This window comes from Notamacropus eugenii, chromosome 4 (genome assembly GCF_028372415.1).
Source record: "Notamacropus eugenii isolate mMacEug1 chromosome 4, mMacEug1.pri_v2, whole genome shotgun sequence".
In the NCBI taxonomy this organism is placed as follows: Eukaryota; Metazoa; Chordata; class Mammalia; order Diprotodontia; family Macropodidae; genus Notamacropus; species Notamacropus eugenii.
Genome location: NC_092875.1, coordinates 459,304,052 through 459,329,683, shown reverse-complemented (window position 1 = coordinate 459,329,683; position 25,632 = coordinate 459,304,052). Strand labels below are relative to the sequence as shown.

The window sequence follows — 25,632 nt, the reverse complement described above, 5'->3', positions numbered from 1 at the left end:
CATTCATTCACATCTTTGTCTAACGACATTTTTTCTTTTCAGATTCAGATCAAGTGCTACTTTTTCCCAGATGGTGTAGTTGAGTCATCTCTCTCCTTTCAAGTTTTCTTAGAACACCTTTTCTGGATACCCCATAGTTTTTTATTTACAAAGGATTGTAGGAGCAAAACTTTGTAAAGACAGGACAGCTAAGTGGTGCTGTGGATAGAGCACCAGGAAGAACGTAAGGCTAACCACCTTTAATTCCAATCTGACCTCAGACACTTACCAGCTCCGTGACGCTGAATAAGTCATGTAACACTGCTTCAATTTCCTCATCTGTAACTTGAACTGGAGAAGGAATTGGCAAAGCTACTCTAATACCTTTGACAAGAAAATCCCAGATGGGTCACAAAGGGTCAGATATGATGGAAAAATTACTTAACAGCAAATAGGAACAAAGCTCTAGAGCTAAAGAGATCTCAGAGGTCATATAAGCTAATGCCCTCATCTTACAGATAAGGTAACTATGGACCCCGTCAAACTGAGAGACTGAGAGGCCCAAGGTTACACAGGTAACTAAAGTGAAACCAAGAATAAGGCGAATGCAATCCAAGTTCCCTCATGATTTTACCTTTTGGCTAATGGGTCAATGGAAGAAGGGACTTCTTACTATTGGATCAACCATCAAAATTGGCCCAATCCCTGATCCTTCCAGACAGAACAACCCCAACAGTTCTGATTTCAACCCTTGCTGCCTCAGAGAAAGCTGGGGCATTGGGGTGAAAGCCAACAAAAACAATAGGACATTGTTTCCTAGCATTTTAAGACCATGGACAGAAAAATCTAAATGAATTAATGAATCAAAAGCATTTAATACATTATGTGTGGAGAACTGCGCTAAATACTAGGAATATAATACAAAAGCAAAGATAGTTCCTGCCTTCAAGGAGCTTACATTTGAATAAGAAAGCAAACACCTAGAGGCAACTGGTAATGATGATGGATATTTGATTTGGATATTATAGTAATAGTGAATATAGACATAAGGGGAATAACCTGATATACTTTGCAGTAGCAACAACAATATTGATTTGATTGTGTTTTCTCTGGGAATGAGAGAAATTGAAATAAATGACTAAAATTATAGTCTTGAAATATATGTGGATTACAATTATTCTGCTAACCTTGTAGTTCACAGGAAATAAAAAATTATAAAAATAAAACTAACACAAAAAGGAAAGGAGAAAAGAGAAGGAATAAAAAAGAAATTCTAAAAGGAATCAGAGGCAAGTTGAGTTTGATGAAGTTATCATTGGAAGGGAGAAAAGTAACAATATGGACAATACTACAGACCACAGAGGTATGCAGAGACTGATGAAGAGTCCATTCTGACGAGGGTATAGAGCGAATGGACTATATGGGATGACATCATATTGTGAAGGGCTTTGAATGCCAGACCAAGGAGCTAATCATAGGTAATAGGAATTCCATTTCAATCAGAGGAATGACAACTAGATGTACGTACCAGGAAGAATAATCCGGCATCATTATGAAAAATCATTTGGAAGGGGCAAAGGGAAGAGTCAAGGTGCTATAATCATAATGCCAGCAAGTAGTCACGAGTGCTTGCTCTTAGAATTGGTGAATTATAAGGAGAATTATAAGAGGCAATGGAAAAAAAAAGTGACCCAATGCGCAAGATATGTGGTGCAAGATGTGTTACAGTAGAACTGACAAGGGTTAGCAACTTTTTGGTTTCAATAAATGAGGGAAGAAGAAGAAGAAAGGTCACACCAAAATGTCAGTCACTGGAGCCACATGATGCTCCTATGAGACATGGTCAGTAATATTAGTGTTTAACATCAGCTTCTAAGCAGGCAGGTTGGTGACCCGGTGGATAGAGTCCTGGGCTCGAAGTCAGCAATATTTGAGTTAAAATTTGTTCTCAGACACTTACTAGCTGTGTGACCCTGGGCAAGTCACTTCACCTCTGCCTCAGTTTCCTCATCTCATAGTACTTACCTCCCAAAGTCATTGTGAAAATCAAATGAGATAATATTTGAAAGCAGCTTGAAATGTAGTGCACACTATATACATGATCGCTCTGCTATCTCAAACCCAGCCTCAGAATCTTACTAACTGTGCGACCTTGGGCAAGTCACTTAATCTCTGCCTCAGTTTCCTCATCTGTAAAATGGGGATATTAGTTATCTCCCAAGATTCTAGTGAGGATCAAGTGAGATAAAAATTGTAAACTACTTAGCATAGCGCTTGGCACATAGTAAGAACTATATACATGTTTGCTACTATTATTCTGAATCTTTATTCTCTTTGGAAATTCAAAATTGTAGGGTACTGGCAGTCAGCAGCTATGACATTCTGGCGCTGAGTAGCAGTGAGGACTCAGCAAGTTATTTCCTGACTTGAACTATTTTGACAGTCATGATTGGTAACTAAATGTTTGCCTGACTAAGTAGCCAGTTGGTTAGTAACTGGTCCATTTAATCAAATTGGCTAAATTGTTTCTGTAAGTTAATACAGCCCAGTTTCACCCAGAAGTGTCATTTTGAGTAATTGTTAATGAACTCAATGCAGTATGTAATAAGGAATGCATCAGGCATTTGCTGAAAACGAAATATGCCTCCTCTTCTGATACATTTGCATTGTACACTTTTGAAAGAAGTCTATGTTCTTAAAAATATAGGTAATTCATTCTCAGCGCTAATAACAATTTACAGAACATTTAACGAAATATGTTAAACGTGAATTTATTATCTATTTAGTGTTCAGACAAGTCATTAGGGATTCTGTGTTTTGTGTATAAAATAATTGATGAATTCAATTGGCCAATATCATTATGTGTCACTAGGTGGCAGCATAGCAGCGCTACATGATTGCACTGTAGCTGTAGAGGTATTTTCAGATACTTTGTACTTAAAATATAAATTTAGTTACCACACTATGTATATGATGTTCTGTTATCTAATGTCTTTTTATATAAAGTGCTTTTATTTCCATACTGCCAGTGAGGCATAACTTCATTTCTTTGTAATGTTAAAAAGTGTTAAAATATTGTAGATGGGATTCATTTTTACCTGATAGATTTTTATAAAGCTTACTGGCATTCTCCCTATCTTTTAGAGTGAACAGACTACGTGGCAATATAGATATGTATATGCTCTATCTGTAAAAATTGAAGGCAGACAATTTTTCATTTGATTTTTAATACAAATCTATATTTTTTGAAATGCATGGTCATTATAGCCTGTTAGTCTCTTTACTACACTAAAACCTTGTACTTATTTCCAACTGATAGGATCTTGGATGAAAAATAATTCATCGTAGGATTTATTTTGTGCAAATTTACTCTTACCTTTGCTGATGGAATTTTGCTACCGCTTATTCTCTCCCTCTCTCCCTTTCTCTCCCTTTCCCTCCCTCCCTCCCTCCCTCCCTCCCTCCCTCCCTCCCTCCCTCCCTCCCTCCCTCTCTCCTCTCTCCTCTCTCTCTCTCTCTCTCTCTCTCTCTCTCTCTCTCTCTCTCTCTCTCTCTCTCTCTCTCTCTCTCTCTCTCTCTCTCTCTCTCTCTCTCTCCCCCTCCCCCCCTCTCTCTCTGTCTGTCTCAAGGTAGTGTCTTTTTGCCAACAGGGAAGGAGGACAAAGGAGCCAAGGAAGGAAATTCTAAAACCTGCTTCTCCCTTCTCCTCCCCACTGCTGCCCTTAGCTTCTTCATTAGCATCTTGAGCTCCAGACTCATTTTTTCTTGAACTCTGTTCTGTTTTTATTCTTTGGACTTGCTCTTCTACCCAAAGCCTTGACTGCCAGCCCCACAGACCATAAGAAATGTCTTATTCCTCCTGAAATGCAGACAAAACCAATTATGGTTCTTTGTGTATCTAAAAACAATATTAGCATTTTTCTCATAACTTTCCTTACTGGATCTAAGGGAAAAATTGATGAGAAGGGGCTTGAAAGAAAGGTCTTTAGCCCCTGGAAAAGTAAAAGATCTATTTCTAGGGCCTGAGGAGGAGGAAGAGGAAGAGGAGGAGGAAGAAGAGAAGGAAAAGAAGGGGAACGAGAAGAAAGTAAAGAGGAAAAGGCAGAAGAGGAAATAGAAAGGTCTGGGGAGTCACCCAGTGATGGAGAGGAATGAGGGGAGAAAGCATAAGTGTAGGGAGTATTGCCCTCCTTTGTTCCCCAAACCTTGATCCCCTGATTCTTACTGTTGCCCCATCTATTTAGGATCTTCAGCCAAAAGTGCCCACCCTAAGACCAAAGCTCCCATCCCACCCTTCATAACTCCCTAGTCTATGCACCGGAAGGCCCTGCCAGGTCATTGGAGTCACCAATAATGGCTTGGAGCTGGACTAGTGACTTCTGTTTCCCTGATTCTGACCAGAAATCAGTGGATATGTGTTCTTGGCATCTGAGTCTTGAACTCTGGATACATTTCCACCCAGAAACGTTGTTTCAGAGTATGTAGACTGTCCTAAACACTAAAAATTATTCTTGCCATGTAAGAAGGGGGTTACATTTTCCTCATAATGCACAAGAATTGAAGGGGATAAGGGAGAAAGACTTTACCTTTTAATTTTTATTTATTTTATGATAGGGAACTTGTTTCACCAAAGCAGGTGGGCACTTTCTCTAAAATTTATAACCTTAGAGAGTTTTATTGAACACTTAGAAGTTAACTGATCTGCCCATCTCAAGGCAGTATATGTGAGGAGTGGGACTTGAACCCAGGACTTCAGGCTTTAAGGCCAGCTATCTCTGTATTATACTCTAGCTGCACAAGTATAAAAGCAAACAAACAAAATGTTCATTTCTTATTTATCCTCTTTCTTGAGAGGACTGATTCTTCCTATTTTGCAAATTTTCTTTTTGAAAATTAAAAAGAAAAAATATGAGAACCCTGTCAGTTGTAATACATTGGACTTGAAAAGTAGCTTGAACAGAAAAGTTGTAGTTCACAAACTAGACCACCAGGTGTCTTTGCTGAGTAAAGTGTGACTTTTTTGAAAATTCAAGCCTTTTGAGACCCCAGCAGTCTAACTGAGATTTATGTAACTATATTATAACTACTTCTGTGGTAGTAACAAACAAACAACAAACATATATGTGTGTGTATACATACATATACACACATATGTATGTGTATACACAGATAGATAAATAGATGAGATAGATGATAGACAGATAGATAGACAGATGGACTTTTCATATATAAAATGAGGAAGATGAACTGAGGTCTCTTCCATTGCAGCATTCTCTGAACTGAGTAAATGTTTCAGCCCTTTGACCATCCAGATGCTGATTGGATAGATAGATACCAGGGCACTAACAATAAATCTCCTGAGAAGTGGCAGTAAAGCCTATACCAATGAAGGAATTAGGGAACCTGACCACCTTTGCTGCTCTATTTAAGAAAAAGAAGCTGTGTTGATGATAGTAGGTCTATGTCACAGAAGACACAGAAGTCTGGTCCACAGAGGGAGAAGCATCTTCAATAGGAGGAAGTGTTAGCCTCTGTTTCCACCCTGCTCTCCTTTTTTAAACAAGGATAAGCAATGGTGACTGACAGGATGAGATCAGATGTGGTAAAGCAGAGAGACTGAATAAAGCAGTGATATGAAGAGAAGACTGGATTGCACTTCTCCTTTTAAAGCATTATGGAGTGGCCAGGTGTTTGAAAGAGTCACCTCTGATGGGCAATTAGGAGAGGACAGGAAAGGAGTGATGACTGGTGATCCCCAAAGGACATATGTTTCTAATGTCAAAGGCTTGCTTTGCATGCCAGTGAGAGGCTTGGGACTAAGAAGGGAAATTCAGTCTATCATCTGTCTGTCTGTCTGTCTCTCTCTATCTCTACCTATTTGTCTATCTGTGTTATGTATCTATGTTTCTCTCTATGTATCTGTGTATTTATGTATATATACATATGCATTATGACTGTATGTATCTATCTTACTTATTGATTTACCTGTTCATTGACTCATTCAACAAGCTTTTATCAGATAGTTTCATCAGATCATGGCCAACTTAAATCGCTAATTGATTTAAGCTGTGAGAAGATGATGCAGCTCCATGAGCAGCAAGCCGTGAAGGCCAGGCACTCCTGAACAGAGCTGTGTTGTGATCAAGTAAAACTTACACAAGTTAATATGATGCATTTAACTGGATACCTGACTGTTATTGTGCTGAATGGCAATGAGGCATGGAGAGGAGGCAGTTTGCAGAAATGTTCCTAATTAGCAGGACTCGTATGTGGCCAAAGTAAAGTTTTACAGTTTTTCTGGTCTTTGTTAGGTCACCAATATGCACAATGAGTATCAGTGTCAACAGTTTTCCTTGGTACCATAAACGGTTGAATCCTTATTATACATACACAAATAACACAGTAATAACAATAAATTGTATACTCCTTTCACATACATCATTGGCCTTTACAGCTTTCCTTACACCACTCCCCATTGCCTGTTTTATGTTCTGGTCAGCTTAGGCTACTCACCATACCCTGAAGGGATTCCCCTTTTTCTTGCCTTACTACTTTTCTTCCCGTGAGTAGATTGCGTCCCCACTGATCCTTCCACCAGGAAAGCTTCTCTGACTCGATCCCTACCCCTGCCACGCGCTGGAAATGGTTGCTCATTCCAGCAGCTCACTGTGTTTATAGTTTCCATGTTTGATTTGGTATCCTAGTGTTTCAAGAGGACATGTGCAAAGCTCCTCTTTCTGGTCATAGTTGACTAGCTTGGTAAGTGGGCACTTCAATGTTGACACTCAGTCATGCTTTCTGGTTCAGTATTTGAACACAGTGGTGATGAGCAGGCATCTGACCATGTGTGACTCAGTGCTGAATCTTTAAGATGGTGAAGCAACCCTTTATTGTCCCCCAAACAGGAAGAACCAATGACTCAATGGAGCTTTAAAAGGAAACAACTCTATTTCTGGCGCTCTCTCTTGCTTGGATTCTCCTGTGTACTAAGTACTTTTCTTCCGCTAGCTTTCTCTTAAGGATTTGAGGTAGGATCATCAGCCCCTTTACTGGCCTTATGATGACCACCTCTGTGTGATAATTGGAGAAGGTGACTCAATGAGTCTTAGGAGGGGCATTGTAGAGTTCAAGTGAAAAGTAACTTCTTATTTATCAATCTGGCAAATTAATTTATGTTCTGAACAAAAATATAGGATGAAAATCCTCCATCTCTTGGGAGAGTATAACAGTAGATATAAATGAAGCTACAGAATCCTATTTGAAGACTTTCTATCAAGGTGCACTTCTAAGTATTTTATATTTAGCATTTCTTCTGTGTATAGGGAGTAAAACCTGATTCATAGTGGACACTGAGTACCTTCCCACTTCCCTCATTAAGGAGACCACTGACATGAGCCAAACCTAAGCTTTAAATAGGAGCCAGAGTGAGTACCTGTGTATAATGTACCAAAGGTTATCAGAATAGGCACTCTAACTCTTTTCAGTAGAGGTCAAATTTCCCAAGGACTGAAGCCCATCTGTACTGCAGCCTGAGTCCAGAATAAAGGGTGCCGTTAGTGGAGAAGGAACCAGGGAGAGTATCTAACTCCACTAGATCTGATAGTAGTTTTTAATGTTATAATAATTAATAAATAAATGTGTAACATCTCCCTTTTGTTCTGAGCTCTATGAGGATAGGGCCAACATCTTGTTTATCTTTGTACCTCTTCTAACGTTCTTTACAGAATGATTGCTTAGCATATTAGTTGAATTAAATGTATTCATCTCATTTGACTCCCTCAACAAGGCTGTCAGGCAAATATTGTATTATTCTCTCCATTTCACAGATAATGAAAATGAGTGTCACAGGGAACTGATTGAGTTGGCCAAGGTGGAACAGCCAATAAATAAAACTTTCTTAATCTGACGGCTCAACGTTTGCTGTGGCCCCATCTCGCTCACATTATCAGAATGCCCTATGTTTCTGCCCCACCCCTCAATATTTCTGAGGAACTCCTCATCCAGCCACACCTGAGGAATTCTGAATAATTTATGTAGATACTCACTGATATCTGGTCTCAGGGATTAAAAGGGATTAAAGTGGCAAAAATTGTGGGGCAAGAAGATGAAATTGTCTTCCTAAGAAGACAACATGATCACCATGTTGCAAGATGGCATGGGAAAAACCAGTGGGCTCTTTATGTATTTGATCTGGGGTATCTGAGATACAAAGGGGACTCAGGTTTGAAATTCACCAATGAGATACAGGACCACATCTGTGCTCATACAAAGAAGAAAGCAGAGAGAAGACAAGCAAGTCAAGGATGAGAGGGAGAGGTCGGTCATAGAGACAGGAGTGCTGTGATTCGATCACAGATGGAGAAAGCTACCCTGGTTCTCTGATATGCAAATATGTCTTCCCAATCAGAAACTGGGAAATGGGATCTTAAGATGTACTGACAGAACTATAATATCTAATACGAAGAAGGTGATAGTTTACTTCTACAGTACTGCATTCAGTTAAGGGCATCATATTTTTAAAAAAACTTTATATCATTTGTTCTTACAACATCTTAATTTCTGAACATATCAGTATTTTTCCTTCCTCAATGAGCCAATTCTCATAGCAAGGAATGAGAAAAAAGGATGAAATGGAGAAAGAAAAGAAGGAAGGAAGAAGTTTAGTAAAGCACATTAACTATCTGACGATAAATGCAATATTCCATATCACTTCATCTGTTGAAGAAATGCATTTTCTCCAGAGCAAGGCATTACATTTAAAGGGAGATACTGACGAAGCTGGAGCATGTCCAGATAAGAGTGACCAGGATTTTGATAGGATTTGAAATATTGGCATATTGGGGTTCATTGAAGGGACTGGATGTATTTAATCTAAAGAGAATCACTTGGTGGGACAAGAGGCATGATAGCTGCCTTTAAGTATCTGAAGGGATATCACATGAAAGGTAGATTAGACTTCACCTCCCTGGCTCCAGAGAGGAGATTTAATGGATGGAGGTTGTAACAAGACAACTTTTGGCACACTTCTTAACAATTAGGGCTATCCCAAAGTAGACTGCCTCAGAATTCAATAAGTTCTTCAGAATGAAGATATTTGATTAGATTTGTTTTAATTTGATAGATGTTTGATTTGATCATTGATAAATGAATAAAAAATGTAGTCCTTCAGGTGAGAACATTAGAATGGGAGTCAGGAGATCTGCATATTCCAACTAGCTATTTAGAAAACTTAGCTAAAATTTGTTGTTGTGGTTCAGTCACTCCAGTCGTGTCAACTCTTCATGAGTTTAGGGTTCTCTTGGCAAAGATAATGGAGTGGTTTGCCATTTTCTTCTCCAGCTTATTTTACGGAGGCAAATGGAGTCACACAGCTACTAAAACTGAGGTGTCCCTGACTCCAGGCACCGCATTCTATCCACTTTGCCACATATCTGCTCTTAGCTAAATTATTAAACCTCAGTTTCCTCATGTGTAAAAAGAAGGAGTTGGGCAGAGCTATCTCTAAAGTCCCTTTCCGTTTGAAACTTCTAATCCTATGAAAGCCCCTATATTCTGAAGAACAATTAATTTGGAAAATAACTTTCCCATAGTTACACAGGAAATTAGTTCCAAAACAGATTATGTAGCTATGAACGGGAAGCATAAATGATGGATATACCATGTAATTTACTGACCATATGTGACGAATCTCAGTTAGAAACCTAGGTGCCAGAGTGGATCAAGTACACAGTTAGGAAGTTCTTAGTTCAAATCTGGCCTCAAACAGTTACTGGCTATGTGATTCTGGGCAAGCCAGTGAACCCTTGTCTGCCTTAGTTTTCTTAACTGTAAAATGGGTATACTAATAGCAACTATCTCCCAGGGTTGTTGTGAGGGTCAAATAAGATGATATTTGTAAAGCATTCTATTGTAAAAATATTATAAAGCACAGTGGGCAGCCAGGTGGCACAATAGATAAAATAGTAGGTCTAGAGTCAGGAAGATCCATTTTTCTGAATTCAAATCTGATCTCAGACACTTACTAGCTGTATGACCCTGGGCAAGTTACTTGACCCTGTGTACCTTGGATTCCTCATCTGTAAAATGAGCTGGAGAAAGAAATAGCAAATTACTCCAGTATCTTTGTCAGTGGGGTCATGAAGAGTCAGGTATGACTGGGCAACAACTTAGCACAGTACCTGGCACTTGATCCCTTTCCCCTTCCCTATACAGAATAGTGACTTTCAAAGAATTAGAATGCAACAGAGATACACAACAGTAAATCTTTGGGGAATATAAATTAATCTTTTATAAAATATTTCAGAGGATACTTTAGTGACTTATAGGGAATCCTTGCATTTCAGGCTCATTACTGGGAATGTCACTCATCACCATATTTCAGTATGACAGTTTGGACTTTGAATAAAAGGAAATTTATGACGTAAGTAAAATTGTACAATTTGTAAAAAGAGTAAAATTTTTGAAAATTGGTTAGCAACTTAAGTACTCTAAATGCAGACTCTACTTGATGCAATTTTCTAGAACTCTTCACCAATACCATCTTCTTGCCAAGATCCTTGGAGGGACAATTAGCCTCCTAAGAATGAGTATCTCTCCCACCATTCACATGCATCCGAATCTCCACAGGAAGGACGTACTCTGATGTCATGGCCAGCAGGGTCCATGTACATAAGCCTGCTCAGGGATTTTGGCAGTTTCCTTCCATAAGTTTAGGGCAATTGACATTTTATTTTCTTTGTTTTGCTTCTCTTAGATTTAAGCTTTTGGTTTGAAACAGCTAACAATGTCTTGTGGATGCTATGCCAATGACTATTCTTCAACTGAATCTCTATTTTAAATTTCTTTTGAAGTTTAAGCTGTCTTTCTCTAGCTAGCAGTTGAATCTTTCATCTTAACTAACAAATATCATCATATTTGTTCATATAATGGCATATTACTGGTGGAGGTAGAGCTCTTGAAAGTAAATATTAAGATAATAAGTCCTATTTTTAGCCTGTGGCTATGTACAGAACTGAAGTTTCCCTGGATGGAAATTTCTATTGCAGGCCAGCAAACAAAATCATATTTTCTGATTACACCTCCAGAGCACAACATATAACAAATTAATAGTCTTTTTTTCTACTGAGACATTTTCCCTTGCACAATTTGAATCTCAGAGCATTTTTTTTTGATTAATGCAAAGGCAAAGTTTCCTATTGCTACAGCTTGAACACTATAGCCATTACCTCATATATCATGCTAAGAGCCTATTAGAGTAATAATTCATATACCTCTAGAGGAAAGTTTTCAAAACACCCATTGCAGTCTTCAGATGGATTACTCTTCTATGATACCCTAATGCCTCTTTTAAATGGTTGTTTTGCATGTAATTGATCATGTCTAGAATTTCTACTCCAATATTAATTAAGGGGAAGTAAGGATGCTGCTTTGAATCTCTATATAAGTAGGAATATAACGGAGGTATTCCAAATGCTAGCATTCTTGTGCCTTTTCTCTTCAACTTCAGATAGATGAAAATATTTTGCAAAATAATCCCCCACCCACTGTCCAAAAGCCCAATAACCTTTTTCTACTAATATTTTTTCAATAAATGAAATATTTCTATATCTATATAGATGTACACACATATGTGTATATTATGTACATGTAACACACATATATACATATATGAATATGTATATGTAATTTCTGACCAGCTAGGAGCTTCTGTGCTAGCATGTGTTTCTAACTCTCTTGGGTCCTATGATCCTCTGGTTGCCACTCATAAGCATCTGCAATGGACTTTGCAGACACTTATTCAGTTTCCGAAATGATTCATAATGCCAAAAGTCTCCCCACACTTCCACCCACTAGCTATACATTGATGCTAAAAATAAATCCTGTGTGAAGTGTCAGCTGCCTATATTTGGCTGAATGATTCAATATCTTCATGGAAAGGAATCTGTTGATGTCAAGCTGCCTACTACAAGAGCTGAACTGATTTTAATGCTATAAATGGGCAGGTCACCACCACCACCACAACAACTCTGCCACCTGGTGCTTTCGTTCTACTAGAACTCCCTGAATTCACCAGTTATGCTTCATAAGCAAGATTTGTTACTGATCGATCCTCATTGAAAAGGACCGTGAAAAATTTCCTTAAGTCATCCACTAGGGGGCACACAGCGACCGTCTCTTAACTTATAACCGTCACAAAAACTCCCATTCATAGAGTAAATAAAGAACTGCATTATTAATTTATACCATTGCGTCCACTCTGCACCTAATATTTGTTTAACCAGCTGTTTCCTCTAATCCTCCTTAAACACTATTGATTGAAATCCTAAGTACATTTATTCCCCCTCCCCTTTTCTTTTTAACCCCAGAGAACATTTTGTTACCTCTAAATTACAGGCTACCTTTTTAAACACAAGACTAAGTACTATGGTTGCTAATGGCGGAGCCAGAAAGTCTAAAAATTCATTAAGAGCAAGAGAAGAAGGTTGCAATCTGTAAAGGATTTTTCAAATTCACTTTTCATTTTGTTGGAATTTAAATTGGTTGACTATCTGAGAAATTTGAACATGCAGACCATGAGGTAAAAACTACTTGAAGAAAAAGGCAAAGTCTAGAAATGAAATTTTCAAAAGAAGAGAATTTCTAAATATGATTGTTAATTGTTTTTCAGAAAATGTATGTACAGGTAGACATCAGGATTCTAAAATTTTCAGTTTGTCAGGAAGTAGCAAACTTACCACACCCAACAGGCTGAAAGGCGGCACTACATTTTCCAAACTGTACTTAGAAGAACTGTTACCCATGAAGTGTCTTACTATATATTCAGAATATATTTATACTGGATGTGTTGCTAGCTCCCATGGGAAAGGAAAGGAAATGAAACCACTAGGGATATAATGAAATGATTCTTCTCTGTGCAAGCCTCTCCAATACTTCTGAATTAGACTGTCACTCAGTTGTCTGAGAGACAGGGGTTTGCTGCAAATAAATGGTTCACTTCATAAGAACATGCTGTAACTTTCTTCTTATTTCTCAGTAGAAAATTTTCAGTCATTGGGTGTCCTTATTAAGAAGATGGAACTCTAGGCACATTTTTAGAGAATCAGTTAAAAAAAAAGTAGTACTTTTCTGAATCCAGACTCCCAACCCCCTTTTAAAGCAACTTTGAAATGAATGAAGTTAATTGAGTTGAATTTTTGTCCAATTTTATTTCTTACCTAAAATAATATTAAAATTATGAAAAATGAGGTTCTATAATAAAGTATACTGGAGCTTAAGATTTTTAAAAGATTTAAAATTCCCTGAGTGTACACTCTCAGCTTTCTGCTTCTTAGTTCACCGAAAGTGAAGAAAACCTCTTTCTTCATATATAAATTCTATTATGACTTGGAAGATAGGTTGGTGTCCAAGGACAGATTTCGGTTGTTAATTCAATTTGAACCCTGGGTCTGCAGTAAAGGTAGGAAAAATGCAAAAAAATTAAAGAACTGAGAGAAAGCCAAGAAGAGATTATAAGGAGTAGGAAAAGTCACATAATGAGTTATTCAAAGACAATGCATTATATATTTATAATAGGACAATTAAAAACTTTAAAAATTATTTATTCACTAAGACCGTTTGAAATGAATGCTAAATGAGTACACTGGAATCATCAAATGGAAATGGTTACCAGAACCTCCATTTGTAATGAATAAATACTGTATTACACTGAGGACTCAATTCACAGGTTTCCTTTCTCAAAAACCGTTAGCTTCCAAGAAACCAGTCTGTTTGATTTTATGACATCACACTGGAACATGTACAGGAACACTTTCCACCATGAAAATTCCCAAATGTGTTGGTCACTCTATGTATTTTTCCAGGGATAAATGAAAATACATTTGATTTTGAACATAGCAACTGTATTCAACCCAAGAACTGTTGTTACATCCAAACCCCAAACCGTTGATAGTTTTGCCTTGGCAGTGCAAGTCACTTCGCAAACTCTTAAAATGGCTTCAAGACTGTGATTTAAAATAGAAGTATTTTCAAGGAGTTAGAAAAGGTATATCTACCCATTATCTGCCTATATTTCATTATTGTCCTGATTCCACCATATCTTACCTTTCCAATTAGTACTAGGCACCTGAGCCAAAGAAAGATACCTTATCTCAAAGATTAATCTGACTGATGACTCTAACAACATAGCACACAAGACCACCTTTTCCCTAAAACAAAACTCATAAATCTGGAATGGTCACTCCCACTTCCAGTCCCCAGCTTTTCATTCAGTCTGCGCTATGCCTTTTCTCATTTCAGGTGCTGTAAATTCCTGTTGGAATAGAGTTGGAAAAGTCACCACTTGGAAACCATGAATCTAGGAGATTTATAGTATCCAGGAGAAAGCCAGCAGAGTAAAGTATATAATTTTCACATTGCAGACTGAACCTATGGACTGCAATAAGATATTTTATCTGTTAATATAGGATTCTTAAAAATTGCATAATTCAGATACTAAACACAAGGACGTCATATTCAGCTGTCATTCCCAAATTAGTTAAATTCAAAAGAAAAAAGTGGTGTATGTTTAAAGAAAAAAAAATCAATCTAGCTTCAGTACATGTTCTGAATTCTTGAAGGCAATCCATAAGGACCATCTTAGAAGAGGGAGAGAAAACCATCCATTCTAAAACTTTTACCTTTTCCTGAGCTCCAGAAGTTGAGGTGCTCTCAAGTTCTGCTGAAGTTGAAAACGGGAGGTAAAGTGAAGGCAGAGTTCTTCTTGCTCACCTTAAGACTGTGTGTGTGTGTGTGTGTGTGTGTGTGTGTGTGTGTGTGTGTGTATGTGTATGTGTGAGTGTGAGTATGTCCAGAATGTCTCTTTGTGCCTCTCAATGGCAGAGGTCCTGATCCAGGGAAGAAGGAGCCACTTTTTCACCGAAGGCAAAAGAAAAGTAACGCGTCATAAGCAAAGTACGCCTCCAAGATCCCTTAATTATAGCCCAACGTGCACTCCATGCAAACTTCAGGGAGGGCGGGAGGATGGGAGGGGGAAAGCACAGCGCTGGTCCTAGAGGAGGTTCTTCTCTGTTCAGAGCACAGTCCCCTGCCCTTCCTGCCCTCTCCTTCAAAAAGGCAGCAGCAGCAGCAGCAGCCACACACCCAAGAGCCCCCACCCACACCACACCTCCTGCTCTCACCCCACCAAATTTAAAACAAAACTAAAGAAGTTGAAGGGAGGGGAGGGTCTGCCCTGCATGATCTCGGAAGCAGCAAAGTGTGTGTCAGGCTCCCTGGGACAGGCACTTGGGACCTGCTGCTGCTGGAGCCAGCCCTCGGAGAAGAAAGTCCAAGAACGAGTGGGATGTCCTCCCCCTTCCTCTCCCCCGACAAAAACACGCCACACAACAACAAACAAATCAGAAATAGATTGGGCTTGGAAAGGTAAAGTAGAGAGCAGACAGCGCAAGAAAAGATGAAAGCTTCAGAGTTGAGGGGCACGTCTACACCAAACTGCCAGATGCAGGCTTTCCTCCCGTGTTTTATTGGGCTCAGTGGTGGTATTTGTTTTAACTCTTCTTCAACAAACAACACCAATTGTATTGCCTTGGGTGATAGCACAGGCAACCTGGATTTATTTATAGCGAAGTGGGGAAATGGGGGGGAGAGACTGGGTGGGTGGGGTTGGGGTTATGTATCTACGGCCCAATATTAGAACCAGATGGACACACATACAGTCACACACCCCTAAAATAAGTATGAAGAAGATGGTGGGACATAGAGGGAACACTCCTTCTGAGCAAACAGACATTTATTTATAACTAGAGGGAGAGTACATAGGTCCATTGATTCCCGCCTTAAGTAACCAAGGTTTTTTGGAGAGGAAAGAGCTTCATATTTCAATAACAGAGCCACCTTTGATGGAGACTAGGAGGGGAAGAGGAAAAAAAAAAAGAACGCCACACCGCAGGAAGAAAACGGCAGTTGAATTAGCTGGGGAGGAGTGAGCTGGAGTGGGCACAGGCCTGGCTACAAGCAAATAAACCCGACTTGTCAATAGCGGGGGGAAGCAGCACAGCCCAAAGCAAACTGGTGTCGGGGAGCCGGGGGAGTACAGGAGTCTGTGGCTTGCAGCAGTGCTGGAAGTGGTCCAGAGTCGTTTCAACCGTCCCTCACGCGCCACTCTGCCCCTTCCCCACGCCCAGGAGGGGAAGGGGGAGAGAGGTGAGCCGGGTGGGTATCTCTTCCCATCCAAAGGCATCTATCTGCCCCGTTCTCAGGGAGGCGGAAGGTGCTGCTCTAGAACTGGGGTCTGTTCTCTGCAGGAGGCTGCAAGCGGCGCTATTGTCTTAGGTATCGGGAGCCCGATTGGAGCCAGAACCATCCGAGGAGCTGGACCGGGACTGAGTGATGGGGACGAGAAGGGGAAGAGGAGAGCAAAAGCGGCGGCTTCCCTGAGCGTTCCCATCTTATCCTGGGAATTGGAGGGACAGCCCTTTTATGAATTAACTGTTACTATTGGGGGAAAAACAGGATTTAAGAAAGAAAATGTAACACACACACACACACACACACACACACACACACACACACACACTCCTCGCTAAATTAAAACTGCCCTCGTGGAGAGGAAGCAATTAAAAATAAATCAGAGCACTGGGGATTCCTGCGAAAGCTCTTTCCTTCTGTTCTCCTCACAAGGAACCGGGAAACTGAGCTTTTTTTTCAACATAGCTCAGTATCACACTGAAAAGCGCTCCGTGTTTTGAATAGGAGATTTCGACATTGGCAAACAATTTATTAAACAAGGTACTGAAGTTGCAAGGGGTGACATATCTTCGGGGTGTATATTTATAGGAAGTTTTAATAATAATAATGAAATAATGAAGCGTCTCTAGGTTTTGGTTTTTTACAGTTTTTTTGTATGTGTTTTGAAAATGAGTTAACTTGAAGGACTATTAAAATAGCTGAAATAAGGGAAAAACAAACACCTCTTATAACATATAAGACTTTTTTCCCCCCTATAACTCTTAACATGATGTAGAGTTTATATTTTAACAAGAATCAGTTAAAACTGTTTGGGGATTTTTTCATCTGGGGTCCAAAGGAATCCACGGGGAATCTCAGCCATCAGAAATGAGTTTTACAAAAAGGACTGAAGCCACCCCTCCTACAGTGTTTCTGATTCACAAATTATAAAATAAAGAGATGAATTCTGAAAAAAAAATCGTCAGAGTTTGTATGACTAAAGCCTACAAACTCTGGGAGATCTGGAATCAGAAGAGCTGGATCAAAAGTGGGTGTGTCAGATAAGCTGCTGAAATGTCAGGATAAACTATACATAGCTGTCATTCATAAGCAGTGAGATAGTGGCAAAAAAAAAAAAATACAGTGGACAAGGGGGTGAGGTTACCCATGGAGGCTTCTATTATACTGAGTATTGTAGACTCTTTAAAAGCAAATACATGGGAGGCAGCATGGCAAGGTGGAAAGGGCTTTAGAATTAAAATCTGCATTCAAATCCTTCCTCTGACGACACCTGTGTGATTGTTGACTGGTTACTTGCTTTCCTGGCAGGTAAAAAACCAAGTTGTACTAGATGAACCTTGAACTCTAGACCTATGATCTGTCCTTTACAGTAATGAACTTGAGAAGACATACACTTATTCCAGTAAGGCCACCTTTGCTTAAACCATTCTTGGTGTGCACATACAATTTCATCGTTGTTTTAGTCAAAACACTGAGATTGTTTTTCAGATTTCAGGTCTAACACTAACACCCATTACAAGTTTCTGAGGATAAAGCAAGCTATTTAGGTGTTTAATTTGAGGGAGGAGGCTTCTAGCAAACTTTGATGGACTGCTCAGTTTTCGGCTTGCCTGAATTTCCTATTTTTTCTTAGGTCAGTTAAATATTTTTAAGCATACTAACTTTTGACATAGCAATATAACTGACTCATAGTCTCAGCTGCATGGGTAAAGGTCCGTACTTACATTTACTTGTAGGTTCACCTGAGAATCCTCACTTTGAAGACTTTACATTTGGCTTAATGCTTAACTTCTTTTTCATTTTGTAATTTATAGATTTGCCACTTTACATAGATTTGGTTTGGTGGTAATGCTAGAATTTTATAGATTTCTTGTTTTACATTTTGCATCAAGACAGAGACATTGTAATTAAAGTTGGCTAAAGTCATATCTGTAGTGTGAATGTGTCTATATATGTATGCACGTGTATGCATATGTGTGTGTGTGTTTGTGTACTTGGTTCTGAAGTACAGTCTCCAAAAATACTAAAGGGTTCTTACAGTAAGAAGTTATAGAAAGTGGTTAATAGTCAATATGATCAGAAGTCTCTGGTGACCATGCAAAGAAATACTATGTTACAGAATATTATACTTACGAAATCATTCTATAAGCATTCAAACTATTTCATTTGAAACCTCTTTTTGGTCCATTGTACTTTTTCCAGAATGTTGTGTGTGTATATGTATGTATGTGTGTGTACACATATATGTATATAATGATTTACATATATACATACCTATACACACATATGTGTGTCTGCATGCTATATACACACTTAAATACTTATATGTATGTATACATATTTATGAAAAGGCAGAGGGAATATATTTCTGTATTTAAAATACTTCAAGAAAAATAAAATCTTCTGAGATATTAATTAAAAATAGTTCTTTGTTTAGAATTCACATGCTAAGTTCATGAGTTTAAAAAAATTAAGTTCATACTGAGAAGTAAAAGTTTAAAAACCAAATGCAGCTCCAAAAAAAAAAAAAAAACTGGCACAAACTTACTTCTAATGATTCTGCTACATTTTAAAGCAATCAGCATATTTTTGACGATACACATCGTTTGGCTTAATGCAAAGATGTTGAAAAAAATATGAAAAATGGGCCATAGAACATTATGAAATGCTCCCTATACTTACTTTTCCCTCATGTGACAACCAAAGCATAGCTAAATAAGGGCATGGCACATTCATAGCAAGCCAATCTTCAAGTGAAAAAGAAAGTCCGTCTAAGAATCATAGCTTCTTTATAAATAAAAGTCATCCAACCATAAGAGTGCCTCCTTCATAGTGCTCTCCCTTCTCCCTCCTACTATCCATGAGATGTACACACTTTCATAAGTGGAAATACTGACTCCATCTTCCCTTTGGACCTAGTAAGGTTCCCTGTTATGTACCCATTCTGAATTCCAGGTATCACCCTTCCTGGGCAGCTCATGTCTGTTGAATTCTTGTCTCAAGTTAGAATTATTCCTATTTGAACATTCCTGGGATTGTAGCATAAGTAAATATACTAAGCTGGAGTCTCTTGGAGCAAGAGTCTATCTTCCTTTGCCATATAAAAGCTCATTAGGTTTTCAAGTCAGAAAACATTTTTTAAATAACTACTGTGTGTCAGGGACTGTGCTAAGCACTGAGGATACAGAGGAAGGTTATTAAGGATCTCACAATTTAATGGAAGAGACAACGTGCAAAAGACTGTACAAAGATGCTATCTACAGGATAAAATGGAGATAATCCATAGAGAGAAGGCACTAGCATTAAGACGACTCAAGAAATGCTTCTTGTAGAAGGTAAAGTTTTAGCTTGGACTTGAGGAAGTCAAGAGAGAAATTAAGAAGGACAGATTTAGGTGTGAAGTCAGAAATGGAATGTCTTATATGAGAAACAGCAAGGAAGCCAGAGGAAAAAGCAAGAGATACAGAGAGAAAAAGAGAGAAACAGCAGCCAGAAGGATCAAGTGAGGATTTATTTTTGAGTCATCATTGAAAACTTCTGAAGATTCAGATCTCTTTGCAGGAAAGATGTCATTTCTGTTTATATCTTTCTCCTTGGCTGTTTTGCTATGGAACCCAATGATTAGATATAGATTCAGTAGTTATGTCAATAGTCTAATTATATATCCCAGGTGATAAAGAACCAATACTGTAATACAGGAATCCTTGACAAGGCCTATGACTTCATTGGTATAGACAGTTCCTACTCTCAGAACGTTGTTTCCCAATCTTCTATGACCAAAACAGCAGCAGCAACTCCAAGAAAACCCAATCATCTATAGATCTGAACTTTTTTCTTGCCAGTCAAACTAGAACTTAGTAAGAATTTTAATATAGTAAGATTGGAGTTATCTGCACAGTATGATGAAGTTCAAGAGAGAATCCTTGTTTTGGTTTGGTCATTTCAGTAGCATCCAACTCTTCATGGACCTGATTGGGGTTTTCTTGGCAAAGGTATTTAGCATTTTCCAAAGATTCTTGTCTGTGCTCTTTATTTTTAGAAAATAGTTGAAAGGATATTTCAAAAAGCCAATCGAATAATTCCTAGGTGGTAAGCTTCTAGATTGCAAGATCCCAGAGGATAAGAAACATCTTATTTAGTATTAGTAATTATTAATAGAAGATTACATTTTAAAAGATTGTCTATAAGTATTCAAAACACCCATTCATTTGAAAACGTTTTTACTTGGTCATTGCATTTGCTCTAAGTACCTACATATACAGGTGCTAAAAATATTTTTTGACTTAGATTGAATTAAACAAGGCTTTCAAGCATGTGATGACCAGTGATCCAAAATAAGGTTAAACATATGAATAAAAGATATTTTCCAATATTCCTTACATGCAGTCTTGTCACTTTTCCTTCTTACGATGTATATTCCTTTTACTGATTTGGATTTCATAATAGCATTCATCCTTGTCTACTCTGTGTGTGCATGTACGTGCACACATACCTGTACATGGGCATGTCCATGGCTATGTGTGTCTTTCTGACTGGAATGCAAATTCACTGCCCCAACTTACATTTTCTTTAAGTTTATTCTATTCTTAAGCTTTCTTTAATATCCTGGCACAAAATAATTTTTATAGTTATAGTCATATATAGTTAATATATAGTTATAGTTCTTGCTTTCATTACCACTCATTTGTTGTATTTCATTATATTGCCTTATACTATTACTTAGCTTTTTCTGTGTATATCCTATATCTTCAACTAGATTGCAATTTCCTTGGAGACAGGGCAGGTAGAGTGTCTTTTATCAATCTGTATCTCCAACAAGGAGTACAGTACATTGCAAAAGCTTGCTAGATATCTTTTCTTGATGATAGCAATTATGATGAGTTTGGGAGAGAAAGAAACAAAATAAGAAAGATAAAGTAAGGAAGGAGAAAAGAAATAGAAATTCAAATTTTGTCTACTGAAGATAGAACTGAGAATACTGCACCAGCAACCTTTGTGATAGATTAGTGTATCTATTTCAACAGCTAACAGCGTAAACCATAAATCATCAAAGGGTGATTTATGGTTTGTACCATTAAAATATTGATCTCCTAGAATTAGAGGACACATAATACTTAGATTAAAAAAACAGATATCTGGTGAATGTAATAGAAGTGATAAATAAAAGAAGTAAAGTGTTTTTATATTTTAGTGCTTGGGACAAATGAGTCTAAAGAATCTGGTTACTAGTTGACTAGCAAATAAACTATTAGTTATCTTGAGACTGAATTTTGTTTAACATTGTACTTATTGAATACTTTAACTTTCTTTTTTTTATTAAATTTATTTATTTAACTTCTAACATTCATTTTCACAAAATTTTGGGTTACAAATTTTCTCCCTTATTATCCCCTCCCCACCCCAAACACCAAGCATTCTAATTGCCCCTACAACCAATCTGCTCTCTCTTCTATCATCCCTCTCTGCCCTTGTCTCCATCTTCTCTTTTGTCCTGTAGGGCCAGATAGCTTTCTATACCCCTTTACCCATATTTCTTGTTTCCTAGTGGCAAGAACATTACAGCTGATCCTAACACTTTGAGTTCCAACTTCTTTACCTCCCTCCCTCTTCACCCCTTCACTTTGGAAGTCAAGCAATTCAATATAGGCCAAATCTGTGTAGTTTTGCAAATGACTTCCATAATAGTTGTGTTGTATAAGACTAACTATATTTCCCTCCATCCTATCCTGTCCCCCATTACTTCTATTCTCTTTTGATCCTATCCCTCCCCGTGAGTGTCGACCTCAAATTGCACCCTCCTCCCCATGCCCTCCCTTCTATCATCCCCCCCACCCTGCTTATCCCCTTATCCCCCACTTTCCTGTATTGTAAGATAGGTTTTCATACCAAAATGAGTGTGCATTTTATTCTTTCCTTTAGTGGAATGTGATGAGAGTAGGCTTCATGTTTTTCCCTCATCTCCCCTCTTTATCCCTCCACTAATGAGTCTTTTGCTTCCCTCTTTTATGAGAGATAATTTGCCCCATTCAATTTCTCCCTTTCTCTTCCCAATATATTTCTCTCTCACTGCTTGATTTCATTTTTTAAAGATATGATCCCATCCTCTTCAATTCACTTTGTGCACTCTGTCTCTATGTGTGTGTGTGTGCATGTGCATGTGTGTGTGTGTAATCCCACCCAGTACCCAGATACTGAAAAGTTTCAAGAGTTACAAATATTGTCTTTCCATGTAGGAATGTAAACAGTTCAACTTTAGTAAGTCCCTTATGACTTCTCTTTGCTGTTCACCTTTTCATGGTTCTCTTCATTCTTGTGTTTGAAAGTCAAATTTTCTTTTCAGCTCTGGTCTTTTCATCAAGAGTGCTTGAAAGTCCTCTATTTCATTGAAAGACTAATTTTTCCCCTGAAGTATTATACTCAGTTTTGCTGGGTAGGTGATTCTTGGTTTTAGTCCTAGTTCCTTTGAATTCTGGAATATCCTTTTCCATGCCCTTCCATCCCTTAATGTAGAAGCTGCTAGATCTTGTGTTATCCTGATTGTATTTCCACAATATTTGAATTGTTTCTTTCTAGCTGCTTGCAATATTTTCTCCTTGACCTGGGAACTCTGGAATTTGGCCACAGTGTTACTAGGAGTTTCTCTTTTTGGATCTCTTTCAGACAGTGTTCTGTGGATTCCTTGAATACTTATTTTGCCCTCTGGTTCTAGAATCTCAGGGCAGTTTTCCTTGATAATTTCATGCAAGATGATGTCTAGGCTCTTTTTTTGATCATGGCTTTCAGGTAGTCCCATAATTTTAAAATTGTCTCTCCTGGATCTATTTTCCAAGTCAGTTGTTTTTCCAATGAGATATTTCACATTATCTTCCATTTTTCCATTCTTTTGGTTGTGTTTTGTGATTTCTTGCTTTCTCATAAAGTCATTAGCCTCCATCTGTTCCATTCTAATTTTGAAAGAACTATTTTCTTCAGTGAGCTTTTGAATCTCCTTTTCCATCTGGCTAATTCTGGTTTTGAAAGCATTCTTCTCCTCATTGGCTTCTTGAACCTCTTTTGCCAGTTGAGTTAGCCTATTTTTCAAGGTGTTATTTTCTTCAACATTTTTTTGGGTCTCCTTTGGCAGGGAGCTGACCTGATGCTCATGCTTTGACTTCATGTCTCTCATTTCTTTTCCCAGCTTTTCCTCCACCTCTCTAACTTGATTTTCAAAATTCTTTTTGAGCTCTTCCATGGCCTGAGCCCATTGGGTGGGCTGGGACACAGAAGCCTTTACTTCTGTGTCTTTGCCTGATGGTGAGCATTGTTCTTCCTCATCAGAAAGGAAGGGAGGAAATGCTTGTTCACCAAGAAAGTAACCTTCTATAATCTTATTTCTTTTCCCTTTTCTGGGCATTTTCCCAGCCAGTGACTTGACCTTTGAATATTCTCCTCACACCCACCTCGCCTCCTGATCCTCCCAGCCAGCCAGCGTTTGGGGTCTGAGATTCAGATGCTGCTTCCAGCCTCAGGGCTTTTGGCGGGGGCAGGGCTGCTATTCAGTGTGAGATTAAGTTCAGGTGCTCAGGTCAGGGCAGGGCTGCCTCTCAGGCTCAGTTCCCTCAGGGGGTTTATGCACAGACCTTCCACAATGGATCCAGGCTCCTGCCTGCTTGGGGAGCCCTGGTCTGCTGCTGCCTCTCAGCTTTTGCCTCCCGAGGGGGCCTGAGTTATAGGGGCACCCCACTCCCCTCTCGACCTGCCAAAGAGACTCTCTCACCGACCCCCATCACCTGTGGGTATAGGGACTTGTGCGGCCGCTGGAGATCCCGTCCCTGAAGCCTGCTCGGATCTGTTCCTCTAGGTGCCGCCGCCGCAGCAGGTTTGGGCTGGGCTCCGCGTCTGCAGTGCGACGGACCTTTTGCGAGAGGTTTGCAGGTCCCTCTGTTACAGAAATCTCCTTCACTCCACTGTTCTGTGGCCTCACTGCTCCAGAATTCACCGTGACTTACTTTATACAGATGTTGTATGGGTTGTGGGTTCGGAGCTATGTGTATTTGCGTCTTTCTACTCCGTCATCTTGGCTCCGCCCCCCTGAATACTTTAACTTTCATAGAAGTATTACATCTATTATCTCATTTTATCCTCATAGTATTCTCCTGATTTCTGGCAGTCTGTGGAAAGAGGATTTAGCAGCTCATCTATCTAGTATGGTATATCTATAGTCCTGTTTAGAAGGATGAACTAGTTAAACTTTAATGTCCTTGATATTTTATAAGCTCTTTTGTAATTCCCCTCAAAAGTTTCCAAGCCTTTTATGGGTATACACAGGTCACAAACTACTAAAATTTTCAGTTATTTTCACCAAGCAGCATGGCCCTCAAAATTGGATGTAAAATTAATATTTAGAAAAAAAAAGAGAAACAACTAAGATGTTCTCAAAAAGCATTTAATCATTGTGTTCTCTATGCTGGTTGCTATCTTAAGCATTAATGACACAAAGAAAGGTAAAAACAAACACAAAAACTAATAAACACAAACAAAAAATCCAGTCCTTGGTTCCAAGGAACTCACAATAGAATGGGAGAGACAGCATTCAAATAACGAGATACAGACAGGATAAATTGGTGATAATTTTAGAGGGACGGTCACTAGTGTTAAGGTGGATAAGGAAAGGTATCTTAGAGAGGTGGGATTTTAGCTGGAACCTGAAGGAAGCTAGGAATTTCAGGAGGTGGAGCATTCTAGGATTGGGAGACACCCAGTAAAAAGATGCAAGGAGTCATAAAAGAACAACTACTGCTTCTGGACTGCAGAGAATGCAAAGAGGAGCAAGGTGTGGGAAGCCTGGAAAGTTGTGTTGGGACCAGGTTATGAAGGGCTTTAAGAGCCTAACAGAGGATTTCATATTTGATCCTTGAGGTAATTTGGAGCTACTGGAATAGGGGACATGAAATTGTCATTCCTGATCTTTAGGAAAATCAATTTGACAGCCAAGTAAAAGGTTGCCCAACAGTTTCTGGTACAACAATGATATTAACTTTAATTTATATGTCACATCATTGTAGAGCCATTGTTTGTCTCAGAGGCCAAAAGGGATTGGGGATTTTGACAGCTGGGCAGAGTTGTAGATATTTTCACCTGGTATGCCTTCTGGTTTTCCTTGGTTTGAAAATGGGGATAGAATTGTTGCTGAAGAAGTGATTGGGACTTTGACTTTGAAGAATGATGATAAAGTGAAAGCTGGGAGCCAGGAATGATTGTACCAGAGGAGTTCTGTGGATATTTTCCAGTATAGAAAAAGCCATACACTGAGGATTATAGCTTCCCAAATTCTGCTATATGGAAAAGAGAAAACCCCAATATTGCTAGGGTCTGTTAGATATGAAGCAAAGAAATCTTTTGGTGAGAAAAGGTTGGTGTTCCCCGAGT

At 38.8% G+C, this 25,632-nt stretch overlaps 1 protein-coding gene across 1 annotated transcript in view; it reads right to left on the bottom strand.

Moving 5' to 3' along the window:
- The window catches only part of HAPLN1 (hyaluronan and proteoglycan link protein 1), a 100,010-nt gene extending 84,917 nt beyond the window's left edge, over window positions 1-15,093 (bottom strand). The window contains exon 1 of the mRNA XM_072606211.1: window positions 14,655-15,093. The gene's annotated coding sequence lies outside the window, so the exon portion shown is untranslated. The remainder of the gene's footprint in view (window positions 1-14,654) is intronic.
- Window positions 15,094-25,632: the final 10,539 nt, after the last annotated feature.